Source organism: Felis catus, chromosome D3, assembly GCF_018350175.1.
Source record: "Felis catus isolate Fca126 chromosome D3, F.catus_Fca126_mat1.0, whole genome shotgun sequence".
NCBI lineage: Eukaryota > Metazoa > Chordata > Mammalia > Carnivora > Felidae > Felis > Felis catus.
The window spans coordinates 74,531,234-74,558,702 of record NC_058379.1 but is presented as its reverse complement, the minus strand read 5'-3'; the positions used below and the strand labels follow the sequence as shown (position 1 = coordinate 74,558,702).

The window sequence follows — 27,469 nt, the reverse complement described above, 5'->3', positions numbered from 1 at the left end:
CCGTGCCTTTATTGACACTTTGCATTTCTGTTTTCCTCACCAAAGAAGTACAAAGAGAGATTGTCTTTCTTACTTCGAATGTTTCTATTAAAGATCGCAAGCCCTGGAAGCATTTCACTTGTAAAGAAATGTGTTCTTTTCAGTCAATCCTAACATTGTGTTCACAGATCACAAACATTAATCACTAATGTTTGCAGATTATATATCTTTTGGGGTTGTTTTTGTTAACATTCATTACCCAAGGGATCAACAGACAGGAAGAAATTTATTACATGCTAAGTATCCAAAACCACATTAAATATTCCCTTTTGGATCTATTATAGGCTTTATTTAAAATACTTTGGACATGAGTAATTTCTACCAGCTCAACATGGAAGTACCTACTCAATTAAATTATCCAGGCTTCTTTTTAGATTGGGCTTCCTCCTTAATCCTCAGTTTCCTTTTATCATCCTGCATTCCTTTCCTGACCCCCTGGCTGCTGCTGACAGAACATCACAGCGCTCACCCCGGGAGTTGTCCCAGGCTGCCCTTCCAGGAGCACAGCACTGCGGATTCTCGGATTCTCGCGGGTACTTCAGCTTTGCATTTCCACTCACCCAGCACCTGCTGTAGGTATCCTGTATACTTATTTACCTTTACCTTCACCTTGTTGTTAATGTGAGGCCTGCTGCCAAACTGTGTATGCTAAAAACTAGCTCCACATTTTCATGGATGAACTCTCAGTTTTCATATTTGCAATTTATTGCGATAGGGATACAATTGTTAATGCTTCTGGGAAGAAGCAAATGCATCTTTCCTTCCAACATCCCTTACAAACACACGTGGCATAGACTGCTGGCTGTCTACCCCAAATCCAATATCCATCCATTCTATTCATCTTCCAGCATAGAGAGAGAACAATGTCTCCCAATCTCCCTTGCAAATATGGTGGTCAAGAAATGGCAAATGGAAATGTGTATATACAAGCCTGCTCCTAACATTTGAGATGCGCACAAAACACAAATGGTCCATATAGTAGATGTCTAAATATTTAAATATTATAAATCGAGTTACAAAACTGCTAAGTAAAATAGCTTTCATACTGGTGTCTTGACCAATGTACCTTCTTTATATCTGGAAGACCTGGAATACGTGCTTCTTTCAAGTTCCAAGCCATGGAGAGAGTCAGTCCAGATGGCCTGCTAACTTTCCTTTGCCACCCTCAGCTCCAGCCCACATAGCAAGGGGACTTAAGCCCATGCATGTAGACCTTCTAGTCTTAACATCCAAGTTCCATCTATTGCTTTGCTCACCCATTTCCCATATAAAGTCTCCCCTCTGCCAACTCCCAGGCCTGTGGTTATGCACCCCAGTGGCACATTCTGTGTGCATACAGACCTAGAAGTGGGTTCAGACCCCTTTTGCCTAGAATTCCAGAGCACTCACAGCACTGTCTGGAAGGAATGGGTACACTTCTGGTGGGCATTTCCTTTGGCCTAGTGGATAAAGAACTCTTAATGCAGAGGGCACATCTGGAGAAGGGCCAGAGTGAGCCTTATAAAGCCTGGGCCTAGGACAACTGGTACGTGGGGCTTCTCAGAAAGTTCTTTAAAGGGAATTGACTCAGATGGTGGGCTCCTTTTGCCCTTTTTCTCTCCTTCCTTCTTTATATGTGGAAACTCAAACATGATAGCTGGAGCTATGGCAGCCATTTTCTCAGCATAAGGATAAAGGTTTTCCTTTAAGACTAGAACTATAGACAAAGAATATCTTCAAATGGATATTTTATTAGATTAATCTGCTACAACTGAGCTGGATGTCTTGGAGAAAAGAAAACCTAAAAGAGGCCATTCCAATAGTTCAAGTTTAAAGAAACTCCTGATCTTATGAGGGGAGCACCAGGAATCAAAAGTAAAGGATGCAACGACTATAATGAACAACATTAAGAAGGCAGTAATCAGATGAAATGTGAACCATAAGTAATGAGAAGAATTTACAGATGACATGCAGGTTTGGAGACCATAGTGACCATAAGACTGAGAATCCTAGAAGAAAAAACCAATATGAAAACCAAGCAGTGGTATTTGTTTCAATGAGAAACAAATATGTACTGTTTAATCTTGCTGAGATTGAACAGTCAGTGAGATACTGAAGGAATCATGTGTAACAGGAAATTGGAAAGGTGGTAAAATTGTACAGTGCTTTCCAATATTTAATGTTGGTGAATGTTCATTCAGTGCTTTCACTGAGAACTAGTCAGTTGCCTAAAGGCACAGAACTAGTAAGTTGCAGAGCTGGAAGACAAACTCTGGAGGCCCAGCTGAATCACCATTCAAACCAATTAACCTCAAGCTGTAGGGCTTACTGTTTTGCCCATCCTGGGAGGTTGAGGAGAGGTTGGGAAGTACTCAATTATATAAAATTCTATATGGCAAGAGTTCCCAAAGTCTTTAATATGCTAATAAGCATGGTGAGTCATCAAAGTTAGAGCCTTCCCAGACTTCTTGACCAAAGAACTCTTTCTTTTTCTACAATATGTCAAAGGACTAGTGCCCCATGAAACCCACTTTGCAAAGGGTTGATCAACTCAGTACTTTATGAAAACAACAAAAGTTTTAATGAACCGTTCTGAACCCACACTATGAAATAAAATCAAAATATTCCTTACTCTGGGGCACCTGAGTGGCTCAGTCAGTTAAGCGTCCGACTTCGGCTCAGGTCATGATCTCACTGTTTGTTGGGTTCGAGCCCCGCGTCAGGCTCTGGGCTGACAGCTTGGAGCCTGGAGCCGGCTTCAGATTCTGTGTTTCCATCTCTCTCTGCCCCTCCCCCATTCATGCTCTGTCTCTGTCTCTCTCTCAAAAATAAATAAATCAACATTAAAAAGAAAATACTCCTTACTCTGGAGTGGTGGTTCCCAACCTTGACTGAACTACCTAGAAACATTTTTTTTTTAACTGATGGATAGGTAACACTCACTCCCAGATATTCTGATTTCACTATTCTGACGTGGGACCTGGGCATCAGAAGCTGCTTGTGCGTTTTCCAAATGTGGCCAAGTTTGAGAAAATCTGCTCTAGAACTAATCTTCAGCATAATTATAAACATAAAACTACAAGTGACCCAGATTGGGGTTTGAATATGAATTTCTAATTTCACATCATTAAGGAATTATCAGCAACTACCAAGAATCACCATTGTTCTGATCAGGACCTGGATTTCTCTTCTTTTGCCTCATCCAGTTTCTCCTATGCGTTCCTTTCTTTTTGTTATGCACTGGTCTATGCTGGGATGCCATTTTCACCTACCAGATTCCTCATTGCATCGTATCACCTTACACTGCATTCTCTGTTCATTCAATTGTCAATGTTGACAAAGTACAATTTTTTTCATCGATAGCATGAAAAGAGTTGGCTTCTTCTGAAACACATTCTAAAAGCCTGACCTCAGTTATTAATACTTCTATGTGTGCGATGCCTCAATTCTGTTACATCTCTCTTTCTCTAACTGGAGCTCTCTCTCATTGGCATCATTGGTTGTGGCTGTGTTCTGCTCCTGTGCAATGTGTTCTGATAGCTACAGAAGACATAAGATGGGTGGCTTACGTTGTTTTTATTTTTGGCAAGGAAAACGGCTTTTGGACTGAATTGGAGGTGGAAATGGATTCCTCATTTCAAGGTAAAAATCATCAACCCTAGGACATATCCTCCACGTGCCTATTAAACATTTTTAATTTTAGCACCTCAGCAGTTCACTCTTCCAATATTTTTTCTACCATTTCCCTGTGGGTGGCTATAGTTTAAGGTGGCTGCTCCCATTCTTCCTTAGCCCCATCTCAGGTGACCAGCACTGCAGGAAGTATAAGTTTCTGGTGAATCTCTCCATGAGGAGATTCAGAACCATTAAGAGCTCAGTCATAACTTTAGGTCTGAATGACACCAAATACACAAAGTGATGACCACAGGAGCCCGACGGGCAGTCAGATGTTAGGAAGGGTCAGCAGTGAAGGGGACAGAGTAGAAGACTGAATAAAGTTGAGGAAAGTGGGAACAGGCGGAAAATAGAAAAGAGGGAGAGAGGGAAGGAGAGAGGGAAAGGGAGCAGAGGAGGGAAAAACAGAAGGGGAAGAAGCCAAGGTGAGGAGAAGAAGGGAGGGGTGAACCAGGATAGAGTTACAAGATAATATCCACCATGGCCTCGGGTGCCATTTAACTTCATACTTTGACTAACCCTTCCCTAGACATCAAACAGAGTATACTGACAAACTAATCCCTGTTCTCTGAAGCATTATAATCAATAATAGCTTTATGAATGATGGTAATACATAGTTAAGTGAAGGCAATCAGCAATTGACTAGAATTTGTAAAACAGTCATCCAATCACCCAAGTATTTAGAAAAAGCAAATCTCAAGTTTTCATCCTAACAATACAGTATGTCGTGGACTTATTAGGAATACTTTGAGGTTACAGTCCAAGTATGGCCTGCCTTCTTTAATTGGTCAAATGGAAAGACAGCTACAGTCTACAATGTCTTTTATGACTTGGATTAAGCCTCTCCCATGGACTTAATTGCCGGGGCTCTTTCATCAAGCTTCTCGTTAATATTCCTTGTAATATTCCCACCTGTTCTGATGTCAGTCTGGCTCATCCATCACCCCTGCAGGGATATTGTCGCAAACAGGGCCACTGGCTCATTCTGCATTGTGGCAAACATTCTAACACAGCTGGAGATTTATGACCTACCTCTGATTCTATCATCTCAGGCCAACCTGATCCAGGCCTTTGACTCACCCACTGTACATCTTGATAGTGTAATTGTGTTTAAGTTTCCCTCCACCACTGGCAGAGTCTAAATTCCAAACAATGGAGGAGAGTACTATTTTCCATGAGACCTGGAACAGGCTCATCTATAATGGATCCCCCTAAGCAATTGGGACTCCAAGCAAATGTGGAACAAATTTCAGGCAAAGATGGAGCATGTGCACGTGTGCACACACATACACACACACACACACACACACAAATTCTCTGTCTTCCTCTCTTTCTCTATCTCTGTTTCCTCTTATCTCACTTTGTCCAGTGTTCGAAATGAATCCTATTTTTTCTTACTTCATCCACATAACTTGAATTCTCAGATGCTATGGATTCATATTTTTCATTTACCATTCCAGAATATACCAAGTCACTTATGTTACTAAGAATGTTGGTGTTTCATTTAGGATCCATTCGATAACAATATGTTTACATAATTAATGCAATCTTCTTGTGAGTGTGTCAGACTTGGACTCCCCCCAAAACGCTGCAGTCTTCAGTTCTCAATAAAAAGAGACAGGTTGCCCTTCCAGCAAGGCTGTGATACCGCTTTTTAGTGGCTCCGAGTTGATCTGTGTGTGGGAGAGGAGTAAGATTCAACTGTACCTTGGAAAAATAGAGCCTGGCCCCACTTATGTTCTGAGTTCGAACTCAGTTCAGTAGTCATTTCTTCACCCATGTAGCCATGCAATACTTTACCTACTGTACACAGAGTGTCGGAGCAGGCAGGGTGGAGAATTGCCTGTGCGTGCAGGCCCTCCATATGTTTTGTTTTGACGTAGCACCTCGAGGAACAGGTTCCATTGGGGTGGATGTTCCACTGGTTGTTGATTCGGTCTCAGTTTCCTCCAGTGACAGCCTGTCTCAACACTGTCAATACCTCTTCAGCGTTGACAATAAGCAGACATGATGGCAGGCTGTTCTTGTCTGCTCAGTTAATGACTTCACTCATGACATGCAGGTGTGCACTGGTGTTGTACCTCGTCTGGAAGCTTTCGTGTTCTCCTGGGTAGTTGGAGGGCTGGCTCCATTAGCTCCTAGCCTTGTGAGAATATATAAGCACTTGCCAGCTCAAGATGAGCAATGTATGGTCATAATGAATCCCTGACTCATAATTTGCAAGATAGCATTAAAGAAAGATTAGGTCACTTCATCTAACAGACTAAAGTACATCAAGACCATGCATTCGGTTAGAAGCATTTGAGAAAGTTATTCTACATCTGACATGTTACAATTGTAATAATGCTCAGCTTTTAAAAGTAAGAAATGCAAACATGATTCCTCAACATTTAGTAATAAACTTGCTTCTCTAATTTTGTGAACAGTTTTACTGTTGTTACTTCGTTGTTACTGGACAACGAAGCTGTCCAGATTTGAATCCCACCTGTGGGCAAGGTGTTTAATCTCCCTGTGACTCAGTTTCCTCATATGTAAAATTAGAATAGTTAATATTACCTACCTTCTAGGGTTATCACTAAAATCAAACCATGCCTGGCACATAGTAAGTGCTCAACAGCAATAGGCTGTTATTAATGGAACTAAAAGCCAAAAGGAGGTGAACTGATTTTTCTTAAGACTAGAGAAAGATCTGAGACAGGCCTGGGAATCCGACGCAGGACTTGAGATCACCTTTCCACAGCTGCATCCAACAGATAATATCCCCCTGGACAGTGCAGGCTATCGGCGGTGATTGAATGATTGATTCCTTTAGAGCCGTTTGCTTGTTTACTCTGCCGCTCACCACTTTTAAGGACACCTTTCTCCTGGAGTTGTTTGCTCTTCTTCCTAATTGTCATCTAGGGTGTCTAGTGCTGACACTGCAGCTGAAGCTTGTGCGGACTGTGCATCTGTCAACACAGAGCTGGACCGTGCTTCGGATGCACCAGTTCCAGAACGGAAGGTGATGAAGGGAGGCTTGTGAATACACTAATTTGCTCAGTTTCCTTAGTTGAGACCTACAGGACTCTGCATATGTGTGTAAAAGACTAGACATCACTTGGGCAATCACCAAATATGCATTGGATATCTATTATACGCAGGTAGGTGGGGTGGGGAGAGGGCAGAGGGATGTCTCAAGAGAGCAAACAGACATCAATCCAGGACGTCGGGTGTGCTGAGCTCAGTGCCAAGCCCTACAAATGAATTCTTTGATTCAATTCTCATTCCATTTTACAGGTAGAAGAAAACTAAATCTCAGTGAGGTCATACCAGAATGACACGTAAAATAGCTGACTCCAGACTTGACCAAGAACAACTTGATAAATGGAAATGATTGATACATTAGTGACAGAAATGAAAGACATGAACATCACTTGGGTCCGTAAGAGTCAACAACACCTATTTCCATTGCCACTCAGTAAGTGTCTTGTCCCTTCTCCTTGCCTCAGTTAAACCTTTCACCTTGGATCTCATCCTTTCTAGGGCCACGAGATCCTATTTCTTCCAGTATCAGGTTGCGTCAACCTGCCTAATCCCATTCCAGAAGGTCTATTTCTGCACGTCGTTGTTTGCACGTGCTGCTAGCCCACTCCAGCCCTTACTGAGTCCACTCACTGTAGCCCTGAAGTGTGCACGTGAATACCATAGGCAAGGTGTGTCAGGAGAGGCAATAGAATAGTGGTCAAGAGCTCAAGCCATGGACCCAGAGTTCCAGAGTTAGTATCCTGGTTTTACCATTTACTAGCCCTTCCTCAGTATCCCCATCTGTAAAATGATGGGAACAGTTGTCCGTATGTCCTAAAGTTGTAGCAAGAATTAAGTAAGCTACTAGAACAACCCCCTGGTGCCTAGAACCTGCCCCACCACTGTAGGCATACTCAGTAAACACTGACCATTCCAAATATGGATAGAGGTTCTACCTTATGTTCCTGCTTTCATATTCAGCTCCCTTATTCTGGCCCTGCAACTAATATTAGAAACTCCAATGTATACTCTGCTTGAGCTTCTCAGCTTCAACTTCCAACTAAATTTCTTGTCTCCACACAGTCTCACTTCTAGCATCAGCCACAGATCTGGTGAGAGCTGTTTTGTTTTGTGTTTTTAATTAATTAATTTTTTGATAGGCTCTGGCCCATAGTACCACTGCTGGCCAGGCCTCAACCAAAACAGGGAATCATACTTGAGGCCTTAGGTCTGAAAGCCCTTTACCCAGTGGCCATACAATCAATGCTGTGGGATGTAAACACAATGCCAGAAGTAAGGCTCACAGTCCTCAGAGCCCAGGCAACAGAGCTAGCCGCTCCGATCTTCCAAATGTTCTTACCTTCCCATTTCTTCATACTCCGTTGCCCTGAGAGATGAAGGAAAACTCATCAGACCGCCCAGCTTCTTGTTAATATTGCAGCTCTACACAGGAACAAATTGCTTGTAGTTCACAGTAATATCCTAACAAGGAAAGAGGATTTTTCTGTGAGGTTGGTCTATTGTCCTAATTATTATAAAGAACGTTATGTTATACCTCATGTAATAAATTCCATCCCATCCTAAAACCCTATATACCAAACCTTCCCCCTTCCTCTTAAATTTTCTATGAAGCGAGGTTTGGTACTTATTCTCAGCTCCTGGCTGGAGATTAAGTATGAGAAAGAAACATATGTAGTCAACTTCTCTGGTTCACCTACTGCTGGGGCTCCCAGAGTTCATTCTTCATCCTTTGCAGCACCTAATCATGAAGAAGCAGTCATTTAGTAGATGGGTATCAGGTCTAGAGCATCATACCCAGTCCAGAAACAGCCATGGCCCAGTAGTATAAGAGGAACTGACTAACTTCACCATGCATTGTCCCCCAGAGTACCCCATGCTCAGCTACCAAGAATCATTATGCATCCATATGAAATTGGTAGTAGTTAGCATTTGTTTCTGTATCAAATCATAATAAACTAAGGCAACTTTGTAAACCAGGCCTTGAAAGCCCAATGACAGATGGCTATCCAATCCAAACACAGTGCTAAGTGAATAATCGTGGTCCTGGGTACCCAGGAAGAAAAAAACAAAAACAAAACATCCAAATCAAAGTACGCAAAGGAGCTGTCCATCATTAATCATTGTTCACAGGTCCTCTACTGGCTCTCTACCCATAATGCCTTTGTTGTCTGGGAAATGCCACCCTATACTTCTTTTGCCAATAGTACAGCATTTGCCAATACAGCATTTGCCAATAGTATTGTCTGCACACTCCACAGATCTCCATTCTACCCACCCAGGAAACCCAAATACATAGTTTATTAATAAAGAGGTGATTTAGATCAAGATTTAGAAATCCTTGGGGCATCCTGGTGGTTCAGTCAGTTAAGCATTCCGACTCTTTTTTTTTTTTTTTTTTTTTTTATTCTGACTCTTGATTTCTGCTTGGGTCATGATCTCATGATTCGTGGGTTCAAAACCCACATCAGGCTCTGTGCTGAGAGCTCAGAGCCTACTTCAGATTCTTTCTCTCCCTCTCTCTCAAAATAAGTAAAAACTGGAAATAAAATTTAGAAATCCATACTGGTGTCCCAAGTATGAGAAAGTCCAGACAAATGCCCAAACGATGCACATCTATTAGCAAGGATGTTTATTTTATGAGCCAAAACTGAAGACTTCTGTTATTGTATACATCAACTCTTACCCAGAACTCATTTGTCCCTCTATATCCTGCTAAGGGAATTCTTTGAAAAGAAGAATGAGGCACTCTATAATGATGAAATTAATGTAACTTCAACTTGAATATCATTCAAGGCTTACTACACCTCTCTATTTGAGTCTTCATTACTCACATCAACTCTGTGGAGGTCAAGTCTCCTTCAAAGGCTAAATCTGAGCCGAACAGCACAATACCTAGCACTCTCTTGGACTGACACAAACAAAAATAGAATAGGACTTCTGAAAATCGAATCCTCCATAAAAGCAACAAGAATACTGAAAAAAATGGTCAATGTTACCATCTTTAGAACTTTGGAAATTAACCAAAGGTTTGCAATAATCTGAGGCACATTGATAAAAAGAAAATACTAGCTCTTAGTAAGAATAACTAGCTTTGTAGAATTTTAACTGACCCAATTGCAATCCCTCTCTCTCAGCTCCACAGTAACCTTAAAAACAAAACAAAACAAAACAAAACAGCCTTATAATCATACTAGTTTTGAAAACAGCAGCCTAACATCCACTGGAAGGAGAACAGATTTGAAGCTCCCCCAAAATACCTGCAAGCTCCATTTGTAGGCCCTGCCTTTATTTGACCTTACAGTTTGATCAGTGAAAACAGGCGTCATCTGTTGAAAACAATCAGTGGCAATTGTTTAATATCACACCTGTCTAATGCAACACTAACAATTGGGGCAAAAAAAAAAATGAGTTGAGAAAAAAATTAAGGAAAAGCTGGAAAGTAATATATCCATAGTATGCTTTGTAAAGCTCTAATATATTTCTGGGAATCTAGGCTGTATATACATGAGTAAGGCTGTGCACATGCCCAGAAAAGACTTGAGAAAGCCCTAAATTCTCACCTTTTGCTGACCCTGAAGCTCTGTGCAAGCAGGAAATACAGGCTAAAGCACAGTTATAAACTGTCTGCCCAAATGTTAGAAGGCATGCTCCAACACCCACACAGAGTCTCTCAATAAAGCCTGGGAGACTTATTGGTTCCAGGCATTTAAGGAATCTCTGTACAAACATTAGCTGACTACTAATGTAATCAAGCAGACACTTTAGTGGTCACAGTGACAAATAATGCAGACTTACAGAATTCATTCAGGAAAACCACTAAACAAACAAAAGACAACAACAACAAATCCTGCAGTGGGTTTAAATCTGATTTCCAGAGTTACCACATTATATAAAACGTTCAAATTACAACAAAAAATTATAAGACATGTAAAGAAACAGGAAATATGGCTTATATGCAGGAACTCACATCCATGTGAAAAAACAAAAGACTGGCAAAGACTCTATTTTTCTCCCATCTGATTTAAAAGACAATTGCATAGAGCAATAATTATAAATCCATGTGGATAGGCACATAATGTAAAAATGTAATTCATAAGGCAACTATAGCACAATGGAGCAGGGAGGGGACAGAGCTATCTAGGAACAAAGTTTTTGTATACTATTGGAAATTAAGTAGATATTAATCCAACCTAAATTGTTATACATTCAGATATTAAGTCTAATCTCCAAGGCAATCATAAAATATTTTAAATTATAAAAAGAAAAAGCCAAGGGAATCAAAATGGTACACTAGAAAATATACATTTAACACAAGAGAAGCCAATGATAAAGGAATAAGCAAACAATTTATAATGTACACAGAAAAAATAGCAAAATGGAAGACATAAATTATACTTATACTTTATCAGCAATTACATTAAATGTAAATGGATTAAATACTCAAATCAAAAGGCAGAGACTGGCAAATGATTTTTTTTTCTTAATGATCTAACTATATGCTGTTTATAGGAGACACAATTTAGATTCAAGGACACAAATAACTTGAGATATATCACAGAATTGAAGGAAGAAACAGACAATTCAGCAATAATGTTTTGAGACTTCAGTAACCTAGACAGATCATCAAGGAAACAGAAAACTTGAAAAATAATATAAATTAACTAAGAGATATCTATAGAACACTCTACCCAATGACAGCAGAATAAACATTCTTCTCAAATGTACATGGAACATTCTCCAGCATAGACAACATGTTCAGCCATAAAACAAGTCTCAATAAGTTTAAAAAGATAGAAATCACACAAATTATATTGTCAGGCAACAGCAGAATGAAATTAGGAATCAACAACAGAACACAACTTGGGAAATACACAAACATGTGGAAAATAACAAACTGTTGTTGTTGTTGTTGTTGTTGTTGTTGTTTTAAGGTTATTTTTGAGAGAGAGAGTGAGAGCACAAGCAGGGGAGGGACAAAGTAGAGAGGGAGACACAGAATCCGTAGCAGGCTCCAGGCTCTGAGCTGTCGGCACACAGCCTGACATAGGGCTCGAACCCATGAACAGTGAGATCATGACCTGAGCCAAAGTTGGATGCCTAATGGACTGAGCCACCCAGGCGCCCAACAAACTTTTAAGTAAGGGATGAATCAAATAAGAAATTATAAAACAAATAACAAATATATTTTGAGATAATGAAAACAAAACATCAGATTTATGGCATATATTTAAAGCAATGCATGGAGGTAAATGTATCACTGTAAATGCCTATATTAAAAAGAAGAGGGATCTCAAATCAGCAACCTACCCTTCTCCCTTAAGAAACTAGGAAAAGAAGAACAAACTAAAGTTAGACAAGGAAAAAAAAAGAAAATGATAAAGACTAGAGAGGAAATAAATAAAATAGAGAATAGGAAAACAATAGAGAAAATATATAAAACCATTTCTTGATTATTTGAAAAGATCAACAAAACTGACAAACTTTTTGCAGGACAGGCCAAGGAAAAAAGAGCATAGATCTAATTACTAAAATCAGGAATGAAAGAGGGGATGTTACTATCAACCTTACAAAAATAAAAATAATCTTAAGAAGATAATATGAACAACTCAATACCACCAAATGAGATAATCTAGAAAACATAGACAAATTCCTAGAAAAATACACACTAGTAAAACTGACTCAGGAACTAAACATAAATAGACCTATAAAGAAGTAAAGAGATTGGATCAGTAATTGAAAACTTTCCCACAAAGAAAAGCCCAGCAGCAGATGTCTTCACTGATGAATTCTATCAAACATTTAAAGAAAAATTAAAACCAGTCCTTCGTAGATGCTTCAAAAAATAAAAGAAGAGAGAAAGCCAGCTAATTTGTTCTATAAGGTCACTCAAATACATAGAGACAGAAAATAAATTAATGTTTACCAGGAGCTGGAGACAGGCAGGAATGGGGACTGAGTGCTAATGAGTATGGGGTTTCTTTTTGGGGTGCTGAAAATGTTCTAGAATTACAGGGTCATTATGGTTGCACAATTTTGTGAATACAATTAAAAGTCATTTAATTATACACTTACAAGGGTGAATTTTATGATATGTGAATTATATATCAATTTAAAAATTAAATTACTTGAAATTAAATAAAATTAAAAGTTTAGTTTCTCAGGGCACCTGGGTGGCTCAATCGGTTGACTGTAGAACTTTGGCTCAGATCATGATCTCACAGTTCATGAATTCAAGCCCTACGTTGGGCTTGCTGCTGTCAGCCTGTCAGCACAGAGCCCACTTCAGATCCTCTGTCCCCCTCTCGGGCCCTCCCCTGCTTGCACTCTCTTAAAAATAAATAAATTTTCTAAAAAAGTTTAGTTTCTCAATATTACTATCACCACGTTTTAGGTGCTTAATAATAATTTGTGGCTAAGACTACTTGATTAGTGCAGATATAGAGTATGTCTATCATCTCAGAGATTTCTTCTGAATATGTTGCTGGGAGGACCATGTACGGAAATAACCTTCAAGACACATCTTCGTGTGGTAGACACTGTAATATTCCACTTAAACTCCCCCTTAAAAACGAAGGACTTACTCCCCAGATACCAGGAGTGCTCCTGGTAGACAGTTCTCAAGTCTCAATCCCTATGTATATGGTGTCTGCTGAGGACACATCCTTACACCTCAAGCTTACACCTCATCCAAGGTCAGTCCACATCAACCAACTGATTGATGGGTGGGGTATATAAATGCCTGACCCCTCATCCAAATGTGACAAAATCTGAAAGGTCCTCCCATCCTTCCAGTCCCTCATAGAATTGGCTGGAGCCTACACTGAGACCGCATTACAATCCCCCAACTTCTCCTTCTTCTCAATCCTGCTTCCTTACCTTTCTTTCTCCAGGTGCTAATCACAAAAGTATTTTCTATAAACTCCTACAAGCTAACCTCCATCTCAATGTCAGCTTCCTGACAAAATGAATCGACAAGACCCAGACCAATTCACACAGTCATGTTCTGTGAAATGGGGCCCCTTGGCTAATGAAGGTGACTGTGCCTGATCTCCCAGATAAAAGGGTGATCACTGTCATATAAAGTATCTTTATCTGTTTCCTGGATAAGGCCTCAGAGTAACCCTGCATTTGAGCAGATTGAGATCAACTATAAAGCCCTGACTGTGGGCCACTCCAGAAATGTAGACATTCTCATTTTGCACATTGTACTGGAGGCCCTGGAGTGGAAAGGCCTAGACTATCTAAGAGGTCCTGATATTGCTAGGGCTCCCTGGGCTCATCAGGGATGATCATCTCCCACTTCTCAGCCACAATTGACCCAATAACTGATCTCCTCAGAAAAGGGAAGAGATTTATCTGTTCTTGGCAATGGCTGTATCTTTTCAGCAGTTGAAAGTTGTCCTTGCTCACACCTCAATCAATTTAACCAACCAACTCAATCAACCAACTCAACACAAACCTACTACTGAAACCAGAGCAACCAGGCTCCAAGTAGGTAACTGCAAAAGTGAGAAGTAACATGTCATGGGCTAAAATCACTAGAGAACTGGCTTGCTTTATAAGCTGATAAAGTTGCAGCTTTTTACAGAACTGAAACTGCCCTTTCAAAAATCCAATGGATTTTTTCTCAGTACTCACATTTCAGTGCCTGTTGTGGTTGGAATATTCCTTTGAAATCTGTAGTGAAAGCTTTGTGATTGTTGGAAATGATACACTCAATTCAATTGTTCCCTTCCCAGTGTTGATCCATTCATGAAAAGAGAGGGTAAAAGACATGGGCTTTTCTAGAGAATCTGCACAGCTACCCAGGAAATCTGCTCTCAAGACCCTCCCAGAAAGCCCTGAAGGAAAATCACAATGAGAGTGAGGTCATACGTTCATGGCATTACCTTTGCTATTATTATGTATTATTGTTTGCTACTGTGTAGTTCCAACTAAAAGAAACAGCTTGTTCTCTAGGATGCAGTGTTCTCTTTGAGATGACCTGAGTCATCAAACTCCCACAGTCCTCTGGGAGTGGAGATAAGAGTTTGTGGTTGTTGGCTGCCGTTTATTTGAGGTACAAGGGAGGACACGGAGGGTAGGTGATACTTTTTAAAATTTTGGTACTGGATGAAAAATACCAACTGTTCTAGCTCTGTGTAGGACACCTCTCCCTTTTATTCCTGCATATTTTCAGCAACAAACAAATCCTTAGCAATTCTGACTAAATTTCCAATCATTAAAATATCATGTGAATGAAACAAAAGGAACAGACACATTCTCATTACATACGCTATTTGTCCAAGAGCAACAGAAAAGCATCTGTGTGTGTTCCATAGAAAAGAAAATACCTGGAGGGGCGCCTGGGTGGCTCAGTCGGTTAAGCGTCCGACTTTGGCTCAGGTCATGATCTCGCGGTTTGTGGGTTCGAGCCCCATGTCAGGCTCTGTGCTGACAGCCCAGAGCCTGGAGCCTGCTTCAGATTCTGTGTCTCCCTCTCTATCTGCTCTTCCCCTGCCTCCCCCACTCACTCTCTGTGTCCCCCTCTCTCTTAAAAATAAATAAACATTTTAAAAAATGAAAAAAAATACCTGGAAACTGTAGGGAAAATCTGATGATTTCTTAAAATTCCTCAGACAAAGTTTTTCATATACAGATATGACCGAGTGTATTTCATCTTTTTATCATCTGGTTGCAAGTGTAACTGTTCGGATTTTGCACTACAAACTAGTCAGAATTGCCTTGCATTCAAACGCAATGTCTCAATTTGTGTGTTACAACATGCACTATCTGTACCTACGATAGTACTTGTCCTTATCAGGTCATAAATGGAAAGTCATCTAGTCATTGGTGGCTTACCATTGGTGGGTGTGTTTGACATGGCTCACTGTTACCATATGGCGATCTTCCATGATTACTCCCTTACTTCACTGGAAAATAATCTGGGAGGGGCAGGGAAAAAATAACTGTGGATAAGGTTGCCTTTCTTAAAGAAATGGCCAGACCAAGAGCCAGCACATTTTATCACATATTGCTTGATTCAAATGAAGCATAGAAATGCAAAAGAAATTTTAGAATTTTCTAACACAAACGTCAGATAGAAGACTATGAATTTTTATGGTACAAAGGAGTCTGTTACACACGATTACCAAAATCCTTTTTTCCTCAAAGGGAAAGATTCCATATGTTTATATTTTATATTTATTACAAAGACATTTGCAATTATATATAGATCTTATTTTAAGGAAAACAGTTTATGAAAAAGAAGTTTTCATACAAGATAAATTTGATGGATAAAAATTCACTTAACAAAATGGATTTTTGCATTTCAAATTTGCCATGGGATTTCTTCTACTGGAAAATAAAAAAGCACAAATAAAAAGTTTAATGGACAAAAATGGGAGACGTAGTACAGTGGAGCATAGACCATGAAACCGGATTGTCTGGGTTCAAATGCCATCCTTGGCTACGTGACCTCGGGCAGGTTACTTAATCTTTCCGTTCCTCAGTTTCTTCATGTTAAAATAGTGTTAATTAATGGTAATAATAGTATTAATGGTAATAATAATAACAAATTAGGCATAATAATGCCTACTTCACAGAAATGTTAGAAAGATTAAATAAGGAAGTATTTGTAAAGCCCTTAAAATAATGCCTGATACACAGGAAGTGACATGGAAGTGTTTCTTAAGTGAATATAAAGTTGTCAATAAGAAATTAAGGCAAACTTGTATAGAACGTGTTTATCTGTATGTTAAGATGTCAACTTCAGGATATAGTCTATTTTTTTTAATTCTTAGATCTGCCTTCATATTTGAGTTTTTAAGAAGACTTCAGGGGATGTCAATGACAATAATCAGTCTTGGGCAAAATCTGTTACTGTACCACGAGGATGATTTTTATTATAATCATAAGCAATAATAGGCAATGCCCTTAAAAATATTTATATTTTAAGGACTGAAGTATATTTTTCCACAACCCAAAACATAAGGCTGCTTGCTTTAATTATAACAGAGTACCAGATTTGCTTAGTTTGTTTGCAGGGCCCGCCTCCTCTTTCTCTCCAAATGCTCTCCCCACCTCTTCCATGTTACTTGAAAAATAAAGGCCATTGGAAAGGGCAGGGAGAGTAAAGAAATACAAAGTAAAGGAGGAAACCACACCAATAGCTTTCAGTAAATCACAACTCGATTGGAATAAATATCAACATGATCAGAATAATAAAGCTTAAATACACATATTTTATTTATCTTGAGAGTGTATCTCTAGAGCTCATCATTTCAATATTAAATCCTCCAGTGGTCCAAGGATACACCAAAGGAATCCAACCCTCAGTCTACACTGGGGAATCCTGGAAGAAGAAGGGACATTCCAGGACTTGGGGAAGCAAGACAGTCAAGCCAACTCATTTGCTCGAGGGGCCCACTTGGTCTTTTCCCCTTGTGAGAAGACTATACCTTGTTCAGATGTACTTTTCCTGGGGAGACAGACAAGAAAGTACCTTTCTATCCTCCCATGTTCACTTATGAAAGGGTGAAGATTTGCTTTGCAAAAACTAACCTAAACGTTTTCAAAGGGAACAAGTGAGCAAAATTTAGGAACTTATCTTGAAAAACAAATGAGAAGCAATTTAGCTTCTATACTATACTCAGCATGTAGAAATTATGATATAAAAATTCCCTTCTGAAACACAGGGTTGCTGGAATTGGACAAGGAAAGGTTCCATTTGGGTACTCGTCTAAGTAATAGTTTGCACATCCAGCTTCTATTTATCTTCACGCCATTCACTCATCTAGTCTTTTCTCATACCTTCCGGCTTAGCAAACATCACTTTTACCTCTCACGTGGCCACTTCTTGTTTCTGTCCTATTTGTTGTTTGTGTGGTCTCTTTGTTTGAGTGATTGCTTTTTTTTTAAACCACATTTCCAAGCCAATGTGTGGGTTTTTTTTTTTTCTTAACATACTATCCTAAACCAAGAAAGGATATGGGAGAAAAATAAAACTAGTTCAAGAGGTACACTGAGGACCAAGGAGGTTTTCAAAAGGTAGACTTTAGCAGAGAAAAGAGAGGAAGAATCCATATGTGTGTAATTTCTGTTTTGTAAAATCTATCGTTTTTGCATTACTGTATTAGTTTCCTGGGACTGTCATAACAAAGTACTACAAACTGCATGGCTAAAAATAACAGTAGCTTATTCTCTCACAGTCCTAGAAACTAGAAGTCCAAAATCAAAGCATCAGTAGGGCCATCCTCCCTTGGAGACTCTAGGTAGAATCCTTTCTTGCTTCTTCCAGCTTCTAGTGGTAGCTAGCAATCCCTGCCTAACCTAATAGAAGTTGCCCCAATCTCTGTCTCTGTTGTCACATGGTGTTATCTGTGTGTGTCTGTTTCCACACCTTCCTTCTTATAAGGTCACCAGTCATATTAATTAAGGGTCCATCCTAACCTAGAATGACTTCATTTATCTACAATGACACTATTTCCAAACAAACCATATTCCGATATATTGGGGGTTAGGATGTCAACATATCTTTTTGGTGGGACATGGTTCAACCCATAACAATTTCTAATAGTAATAAAAACCAAGATTGTATATGCTTTCTATACATATCTAGCTTAATCTCATAATAACTAGTCCTTGTCCCTCACTGATAGATCAAGAAATTCACACTATAAAATTAAGTCCTATGGCCCAGGATACAGAGCTAATAAATGGTGGAGTTAAAATTTCAGTGAAGACTAGAACCTGACTCTTCACTATAACATCTTACCAAAGAATGTGGGTTATCATCAACTCTTCAGTACTGGATAGGTTATAAGTGCTTTATGATCTAAAATGGACTCTAACACTGTTAACATAATAAGTTGAACTATAAGAATAGTAAAGCAGGTGGGGCATGGGGTAATCTCTATATGTCATTGTCTGCTTTGTTAGGGGAAGACTAGATACCTATTACTCCCCAGGCTCTGAGGTCATATCTTACAGTTGGAACAGACACTGTGCCTATAACATGAAACAAAATATCTTGAAGATGTATCACTTCAATGGTATATATGTACTCTTGAGTCAGAAAATGCCCATCTATACTTTTTACAAGCCAAGAGAAGCATCTCATTAAACTATTTTATAACACTATATTACTAGCCCTATTATATAGTACTTTATAGTATTCCAAGATTTCTAAAATATTAATCATTTATATATAAACTTCAAAATCTTGTTTTATCAGTCTACCACTTATATTTAGCATTTTTCTTATTCACTTTCTTTGCTTAAGTACTTTTATTTTAAAAGGAAACCTTTAACACTTCTGTAAATTCAAAACCAGTATTCTATGCTATAAGTAGAACTATATATTGCATTTATTTTTAGACATAAAAACACAATTCAAATAAGCAATATCATCAAATTTTAAACTAAAAAAATATGAAATAAAAGGTTTAAAGAAAAAGTAGTCCGCTTTGGGCTACATCTATAAATTAAGTTCCTCAATAGGAAGAATTAGAAGAAGGTAGGGTCAGTCACTAGGATAGGCGTTTTTGACTCTGTCTTATGGCTTAAGACCAAGGTGAGATCTATATAAACAATGCCATTCTCCTTCTACTTTCCATGACAGCACTAAGAACCCCAAATCATGTGAGTATATAGTTGGAAAAGGGAAAAAAATACCTAAGCACCTTCTCTAATTGACTGGATACTCAATATTAATTCCTAATCAAAATTAGTTAGGTGACTTTCCTTCAACAAACTTTTATTTCAAGAAACCCTACGAAGATATTTCCAGACTGTGTTTTTCTGATGGAATGGAAAAACTTACTAATGTCCACAAAATGATGAAAAATGAGTAGCCCAAGCAATTTCCAACATATTCTCCAATATCAACCACTAACAGTGGTGCTACAAAACTGCTTTCTAATTAATGCCTTATTTTACTAGAGGAAATCAGCTTTCTGTTATTACTTTTCTCGATGATAATCTTATCATGCATTGGTTCATTCAATTCAATATTACAGAGCACCTATTATGTACCAGGCATGGATCAAAAAAGTGGGTATACAGCAGTGAAAAAGTTATATTTGATCCCATTCGCCCTCTTTCTCCACCTTTGCTTACAGTAGAGAAGGGAAGACAAACATTGAACAAATAACCAATTGTAAAGGTAATGTGTATTGGCCAAGTACAGGGTGCCATAGTTACACACACCAACAACCTAACTTTATCTTGAGAATGGGCAAGATCTCCTTGGAAATGTGGCCTCCCGGTGACACCTGAAAAATGAATGAATAGGCATTTGCCTAGTAGAACAGAAAGAGTGGCTCCCAAAGAAAAGGAGGGTGAAGGGGAGACCAGATTATTAAGCACTGTATTAAGGATCTTTCAGAATCTCTTGTAAAGGCAACAGGAAACCATTAAGGACTAACTCTGTGTCAGGCACTGCCCTACACATACTATTTAGATTTAATCCTAGTGACTGCCATGTAAATATTATCACCCCATTTATTAAACGAAGAATAAGGAATTTATTATGTGGAATTAGTGAATGCATAAAGCACCATAAGCTAAAATTCTATCTAAATAAATTAAAAGTCTGTTTTTTTTTAATGTAGCAACTTCCTATTAAAAAGTGATAAATGCTTTTAGTTTCAAAGAAAGCTTATAATTTTTAAAATGAAAAGGGCAAGAAAACTGAGATCCGTGTATTCAAGTGGAAAAGAAATTCTCTTTCTATAATTTCAAAATACTCCAAGTTGACATTGGAAAGAATGCAGCAGTTTGGTTGAAATGTTTTATAGGTTTTTATTGACCCTTGTAATGAACTGCAGGAAATCTTTCTTTCATGTGTTTAAAGCATACGACAAGGAGATACAGTTGAATCAGTCAAATTCACACACTCTTCCAAACCTCTTTGCAACTCTTAAATCCTTGTAAGTGTGCTTCAAAGCAGAGAGAAATAGACAATGCTGGTAATTACTCCGTCCTCTCAAATAGGAATTACTTCCTACATCTTTTATCACCACTCGGTCTCACAAGCTCCTTTTCAGTCATCTAAACCCTTTAAAGAAATTGTTGACTCCATTTTACGGAGGAGAGAACTGAGACACAAGACTTAAGTGATCTTGCCAAGGTCAGGAAACTGTCAATGGATTCAAGAGAGATGCAGATCTTGGAATCCCAACTTTCCCCTATATTCAGGTTTCTCAATCTTGACATTATTGAACTCTTGGGTTTGTATAAGTCTTGGTCTTGGATATTGTAGGGTGTTCAGTAGCATCCCTGACCTGTACCTGCTAGATGCCAATAGCACCCCCAATCTTCCCCAACCAAAAATGTCTCTAGGCGATGACAAATGTCCCTCAGAGAACAAAATCACTCCCCAGTTGATTCTGCCCACACTGGAACCCTCTAAGAACGTCTCTCTCTACTGTTAGGCATATTTTTTTTCATGATCTCATTATTTATATTATAGACACATATTTTATTCGTCCACTCCTCTTTCCACATAAAAATTACTGATTGACAAGTTAATGTATGTCTTTGAAGAAAATTTGCAAAAAGAAATCCATAAACACGCCCCTTAGAGATAGTTACAGTTAACATTTTGATGCATGTCTTTGAAGCGTATGCATATTAGCTTTTATATTTTTAAATAAAATGAATAATACTGAATAAACAACCTTATAAGTACCATTTTCTAATCCCATTAAATGTTTCCAAATAACTTTAAAGACTGTCTAGCATCCCATTATATAAATATATCACATACATGAATATATGACAACTTAAAAATTCTCAGTTTCATTATCATAAATAAGTCTGTTGTGAACCCACTTGTATTGACATCTTTCAGAATATCTTTGATTATTTCCTTAACATAAATTCCCAAAGTTAAGTTACCTCGTTAAAGGGAATAAGCTGGTTTGTTGTCATTCTGTCAAATTGAATTACACTCCCAGCAGAGAGGATAAAAGCGCTCCTTTCCCCAAACCTTTGCCAACATTAAGTTTTTTGTTTTCACCTTTACCAAATTAGTATTTGAAAGTTTTAATTGTTATTTAATTTGCATACCATGGATTATGAGACAGAAGGTTTTTAAATATATTTATTAGTCAATTTGTAAATTGTCTGTACATGTTTTGTCATTGCTATTGAATTATTCATCTTTTTCCTTTAATATTTGTTAAGAGTGTTCAGAATTTAAAAGCTTTCATTGATTATCAAATATAATACAAAATTTTTTCTTCAAAATCTGTCATTTAAAAAAATTGACAATGTCACTTGATTTTAATTCTGAACATTAAATTTCCAAAAACTCCATTTTGGGGGTGCCTGGATGACTGTCGGTTAAGGGTCCAACTGCTGATTTTGGCTCAGGTCATGATCCCACAGTTCGTGAGATCAAGCCCCACAATGGGCTCTGCACCGACAGCTCAGAGCCTGCTTGGGATTCTCTCTCTCTCCCTCTTTTTCAGCCTCTCCCCTGCTGATGCTCTAAATAAACAAACAAACAAACTTTTAAAAAATCCATTTTGAATTTATGTTGAACTGTATCAAACCTAAAAATCGATGTGGGGGAAGTGGCATTGTTATAATACTGAACCTTCCCATCTATGATTATTTGTTCTTTTTCTTCTTTTTTAACGTCCTTCAGTAAAGTTGTCTTCTTCAACAAGGGTCTAACGTATCCTAATTCCTAGCTTTATAATGTTCTATTGCCATTGAATAGTATTTATTTTTCACTAAGCTTGTTAAATGGTGATTTTTACCATGTTTTCTCTCTTTTCCTAAATTCTTTATTTCTAAAAGAACATTTAGTTCTCTGCACACACTGGGTATTTTTTTTAACGTTGTGACAATATATGTATTATGTAGTAATACACAAAGTAACAGTATAAATCCACTTTATAAGCAGTGTCTTGCAACAATATAGTTCTACTTAGGCAATAAGAAAGAGAACTTGGTTTTCTGGATATGCAACTTTACAAAACAGTTTTGACTTAAATGAAGAATTTGATAAATAGTACATTATCTGGTTCTTTAACCAAATTTACTAAAGCTAAAGTTTCAGTCCTTGGGACAATCAAGGAGTTTGATCTTCCTTTGAATTTTGCAAAACCTGTCCTCTGAGACAAAAAGACATAAAGCCTATAAAATTCTAGAGCGTGTAAGAGGAAAGAACTGGGAAAGTGGATATATTGATGGCAACTTTTACAGCTTCCATAGAAAGTGTAGAGAGAACCTCTGGTTTGCTTTATCAAGGTAGCATCAAGGACTAGAAGGTCATTGTTATTTATCATAAATACTACAGATGACAGAAGCAGGGTAAATAGGTTGTTTTTATTGCATACTAATCCCACTATCTCTAGTGCACAGTGGGTATTTTTTTAAATGTTCCAGACTTACAGTTCTTAACTTCTCAAGGTTTTAAACATTATGTTAACAGTTGGTGTGTGGGTGACCTTATAAGAATGTGTTCAAATTCATATTCTTTTATTTTTGCATTACGCAATGGGGCACTTACATGGCATAGTACATACTACTCTGATAAAAGCATTTTTAAAGATAGGGCATATTGATACATGATCTACTATAAGGCAGTTTAATAAAACAAGCAAGAGGGATGCCTGGATGGCTCAGTTGGTTAAGCATCCAACTTTGACTCAGGTCATGATCTTGCGGTCTGTGAGTTTGAGCCCCATGTTGGGCTCTGTGCTGACAGCTCAGAGCCTGGAGCCTGCTCCAGATTCTGTGTCTCCCTCTCTCTCCCTGCCCCTCCACTGCTCATGCTCTGTCTCTCTGTCTCTCTGTCTCTCTCAAAAATAAACATAAAAAAAAACAAGCAATAAAGTAAGAATCAGGAACCTAAGTTTTAGACATATATACTAGTTTAGAAAGTAAACTTTGTATTACTTCCTTATTATACTTAAACACTGATGAATAAAATTAAAATACTAATTTATACAATGGTGCTGATTACTTTATACGTCAAACTCAGAAGAAGGTGTCAAAATAACAGTATATTCTCCTTATCGGGGGGGGGGGGGGGAAGAGGGTAGGCAAAAACAGAATTATTTGAGCACCTTTATTTTATTACTTATAATTTTGCCAAGTAAATATCTTTTGATTAGTAGATCTGAATCTTTTCTAATTAGCACATTTGATGCTTTATGCAAAAGAGTGTGACTAAAGGGATTTTAAAAACTTGAAAGTAGTTTAGCCAGGCTAAGCGTTCCTTTTGCAATCTTTATGCTCTGAAAATGCTTACTGCTGGAATCCTTTTATTTTTCATATATAGTGCAAAGATAAGGCAGCTTCCACTCATTACCATGATGCAGTTTTATGATATTTATTGCCTCCACAAGCAGGTGCTTTAAATCACTAACAACCTGTGCAACCTTGAGTAAATCACCTAATCTCTCTGGACCTGTTTCCTCATTCATTACAGAAGAAAGTTAGAATCGGTGGTTTCTAAGGCTCCTTTAACTCTAAAATTCTAAAAGTCTACAACTCAAAATTGCATGCTAAGGGCTGTCTTTTAGCATGCAATTTATACTCTGCCAAAAAAAAGTAGATAAGTTTCATGTAAATCAAACAGACTGTCTAAAATATGAAACAAGAGGTTAAAAATGTAAACTGTGGGCTTTAACTTTCAGGTACGATTGAGTTGCTGGTACGAACCTATCCCTCCTACATTAAACCACTGTAAAACTGGACAAATATTCAAAACATGGGGAAATAGGTAATGCAAGATTGTGATCCTTGAGAATTGAGTAGTAACTCACAAGGGGAGCTCCACATTCAATGGACTCCTCTTCTGAGGGAAAACTTTCTTTTCGTGGTACTTAGGGCTGGAATATAAATGCATAAATATGCATGGTGTCCTACTGACATGAGGAGGCAGATATCTGGGTTTGAATCTGCTGGAGTGGCTAGAATGTGCAAGGTGGGGCACCAGAGAGGAGAGAAATGGACCCAGGGTGAGTTCCAGAAGTCTATACAGGGTTTCCCTAAAAGTCCTTGGCCAAGAGCAAAGGGTGAAACTACTTGAGGCTTAGCAGAGGGCAGCTGCTGCAGGGTTAAGAGAGAAGCAGGCACACTAAAAGTTGAGTAGTGCTGGGAGAGTTGAATTTCCTGCCCAGTCAGAGAGGATTTTTAACATCATGTAGTATTTGTTGGCATCCAGCTGAAACTTCACAAAAGCTCCACCACAAAAATAAGGACTATGACCTAGAGTAAGTCCCACTTTAGATCTCCCCACAATAGGATAAAACCAAGTCCTAATAGGATCTACAGAGGAGAGAAAGTCCCATCAGTGAAGAGGGACTTAGGAAACATATTGGGTTTTCCAAAGATCAACCCTACCAGAGTATAAAACCAAGTTTATACAATAGAGGATAATCAGTCTTATACAATAGAAGGACAAAGATCATCATTCTTCCAAGGAAGAAAAAAAAATCCTGTATCATTATAATTAAAATTATTGGATATGAAGAGATAGGAAAAGTGATCCATAGTTAAGAAACTAAAGGCAATGGAAATCAAACCTAACATGGCTTGGATGTTCGGCTTAGCAGATAAATGTATTCAAGTAATTACTACAAATGCATTCAAAGAACTAAGAAAAAAAATGTTCAAATAATTAATGAGAAATATGATCATAATGAGTGACCAGATAAGGAATCTTACTGGAAAAATAGAAACTAAAAATAAGAATCAAATGGGTGGTGAGAGTGTAAAATGGTACAACCATTTTGGGAAACTATTGGATAGTTTTTTAACAATGAAACATACAGGGGGGCACCTGGGTGGTTCAGTCAGTTAAGCATCCCATGCTTAGTTTCAGCTCGGGTCATGATCTTATGGTCATGGCTTCAAGTCCCACATTGGGCTCTGCACTATCAGTGTGGAATCTGCTTGAGATTCTTTCTCTCTCTCTGCCCTCTCCCCCCACTTGTACACTCTCACTCTCTGTATCTCTCAAAAATAAATAAATAAACATTTAAAAAATTAAACATGTAGGAGATTATTCTTCAATTAAAAATGAACCAATTATTAATACAAGCAACAAATTCTATGAGTTTCCAGGGAATTATGCTGAATGAAAAAAGCCAATCCCAAAAAGTTATATTCTGTATGATTCAGTTTACATAACAATCTTAAAATGACAAAATTATAAAAATAGAGAACAGATTGAAGGTTGCCAGAAGTTAAGGACAGGAGCAGAGAGAGAATAAAGATGGTTATTAAAGAGAAACATGAGGGGCCCCTATGGCGATGAACCGTTGTATATCTTGACAACTACATTAATGTCCATATCCTATTTGTGAAGTTGTTCTATCATTTTGCAAGATGTTACCATTGGAGGAAACTGGATACAATGTACATGAAATTTCTCTGTATTAGCTCTTCAAACTAAATGTGAATCTACAACTATCTGAAAATAAAATATTTAATAAAAATATTAAACATGCATCTATATAGCCCAGGAAGTCAGCTTCTAGGTATTCATCCAAAAGAACTTAAAACATATGTCCACAACAGAATAGGTCAAGAAACTGTGAAATATTCCTATAATTGACAACTATTCAGCAATAAAAAGAAATGAAATAATGATACATTCAATAACATGGATGTATCTGGAAACTATTAAGTTAAGTAAAAGAATCTAGATACACAAAATATCCATGTTGCATTATCCATTTATATGGATACCATTTATATGGATATCCATTTATATCCTAGAATAACCTAGGATAATTTATGAATACTATCTTGGGAAGGGATACCACTAAGACACAGGGGAACTCTCTGAGATGATAAAAATATTCTGGGGGCGCCTGGGTGGCGCAGTCGGTTAAACGTCCGACTTCAGCCAGGTCACGATCTCGCGGTCCGTGAGTTCGAGCCCCGCGTCGGGCTCTGGGCTGATGGCTCGGAGCCTGGAGCCTGTTTCCGATTCTGTGTCTCCCTCTCTCTCTGCCCCTCCCCCGTTCATGCTCTGTCTCTCTCTGTCCCAAAAATAAATTAAAAAAAAACGTTGAAAAAAAAAATTCTGAATCTTTAATATGAATTCATGAAAACTGATTTATGATATGCTTAAGATCTGAGCATGTCTCTGTAAATCTTTCTATTAAAGGAAGAAGCAAAGGGAAATTCTAAATCTGAAAAATACAACAAGGAAAAAGAAAAATTCATTGGATGGGCCAAACAATGGATTGGAGGTGCTAAAAGACTATGTGAGCTAGAAGACGGAGTGATAGAAATTATCTGATCTGAAAAAGAGAGAGTTAAAAGTTTGAAGAAAAATGAGCAGTCTGTGGGACCAGCAGGATAGTGTCAGACAGCCTAACATATATCTAGCAGTGGTCCCAGAAGGAGAAGAGAATGAAAATAAGGTAGAAATATGTTTAAAGAAATTATGACTAAAATTCTCTCAAAATTGATAAACAACATCAAAATGCAGATCCAAGGTCAATGAACTGCAAGCAGGATGTGTGTAATAGAACCACATATGGGCACATCATAGACAATTTCTGAATATCAAAAATAAAGAGAATATTTTGAAAGAATCCAGAAGGAAAAAAAGACCCAGTGGATAAAACAGATATAGGGGAACAAATATAAGAATGGCAAGAACTCTTCATCAAAAACAAAAGAGGACAAAAGATATAGGAATGACATCTTGAAAGTACTAAAGATAAAAAGTGACAATTTTATACCCAGTGAAAATATTTGTAAATGACATGATGTCCATGCAGAAAAATCCCAA

The 27,469-nt window shown here is 38.1% G+C and overlaps 1 long non-coding RNA gene across 3 annotated transcripts in view; it reads right to left on the bottom strand.

The window, feature by feature from the left end:
• Positions 1-27,469, bottom strand: part of LOC109493469 — a 301,393-nt gene that overhangs the window by 178,373 nt on the left and 95,551 nt on the right. For all 3 annotated transcript variants that reach the window (XR_006588431.1, XR_002737096.2, XR_006588430.1), the window contains exon 4: positions 8,057-8,178. This is a non-coding gene — a long non-coding RNA (uncharacterized LOC109493469). The remainder of the gene's footprint in view (positions 1-8,056; positions 8,179-27,469) is intronic.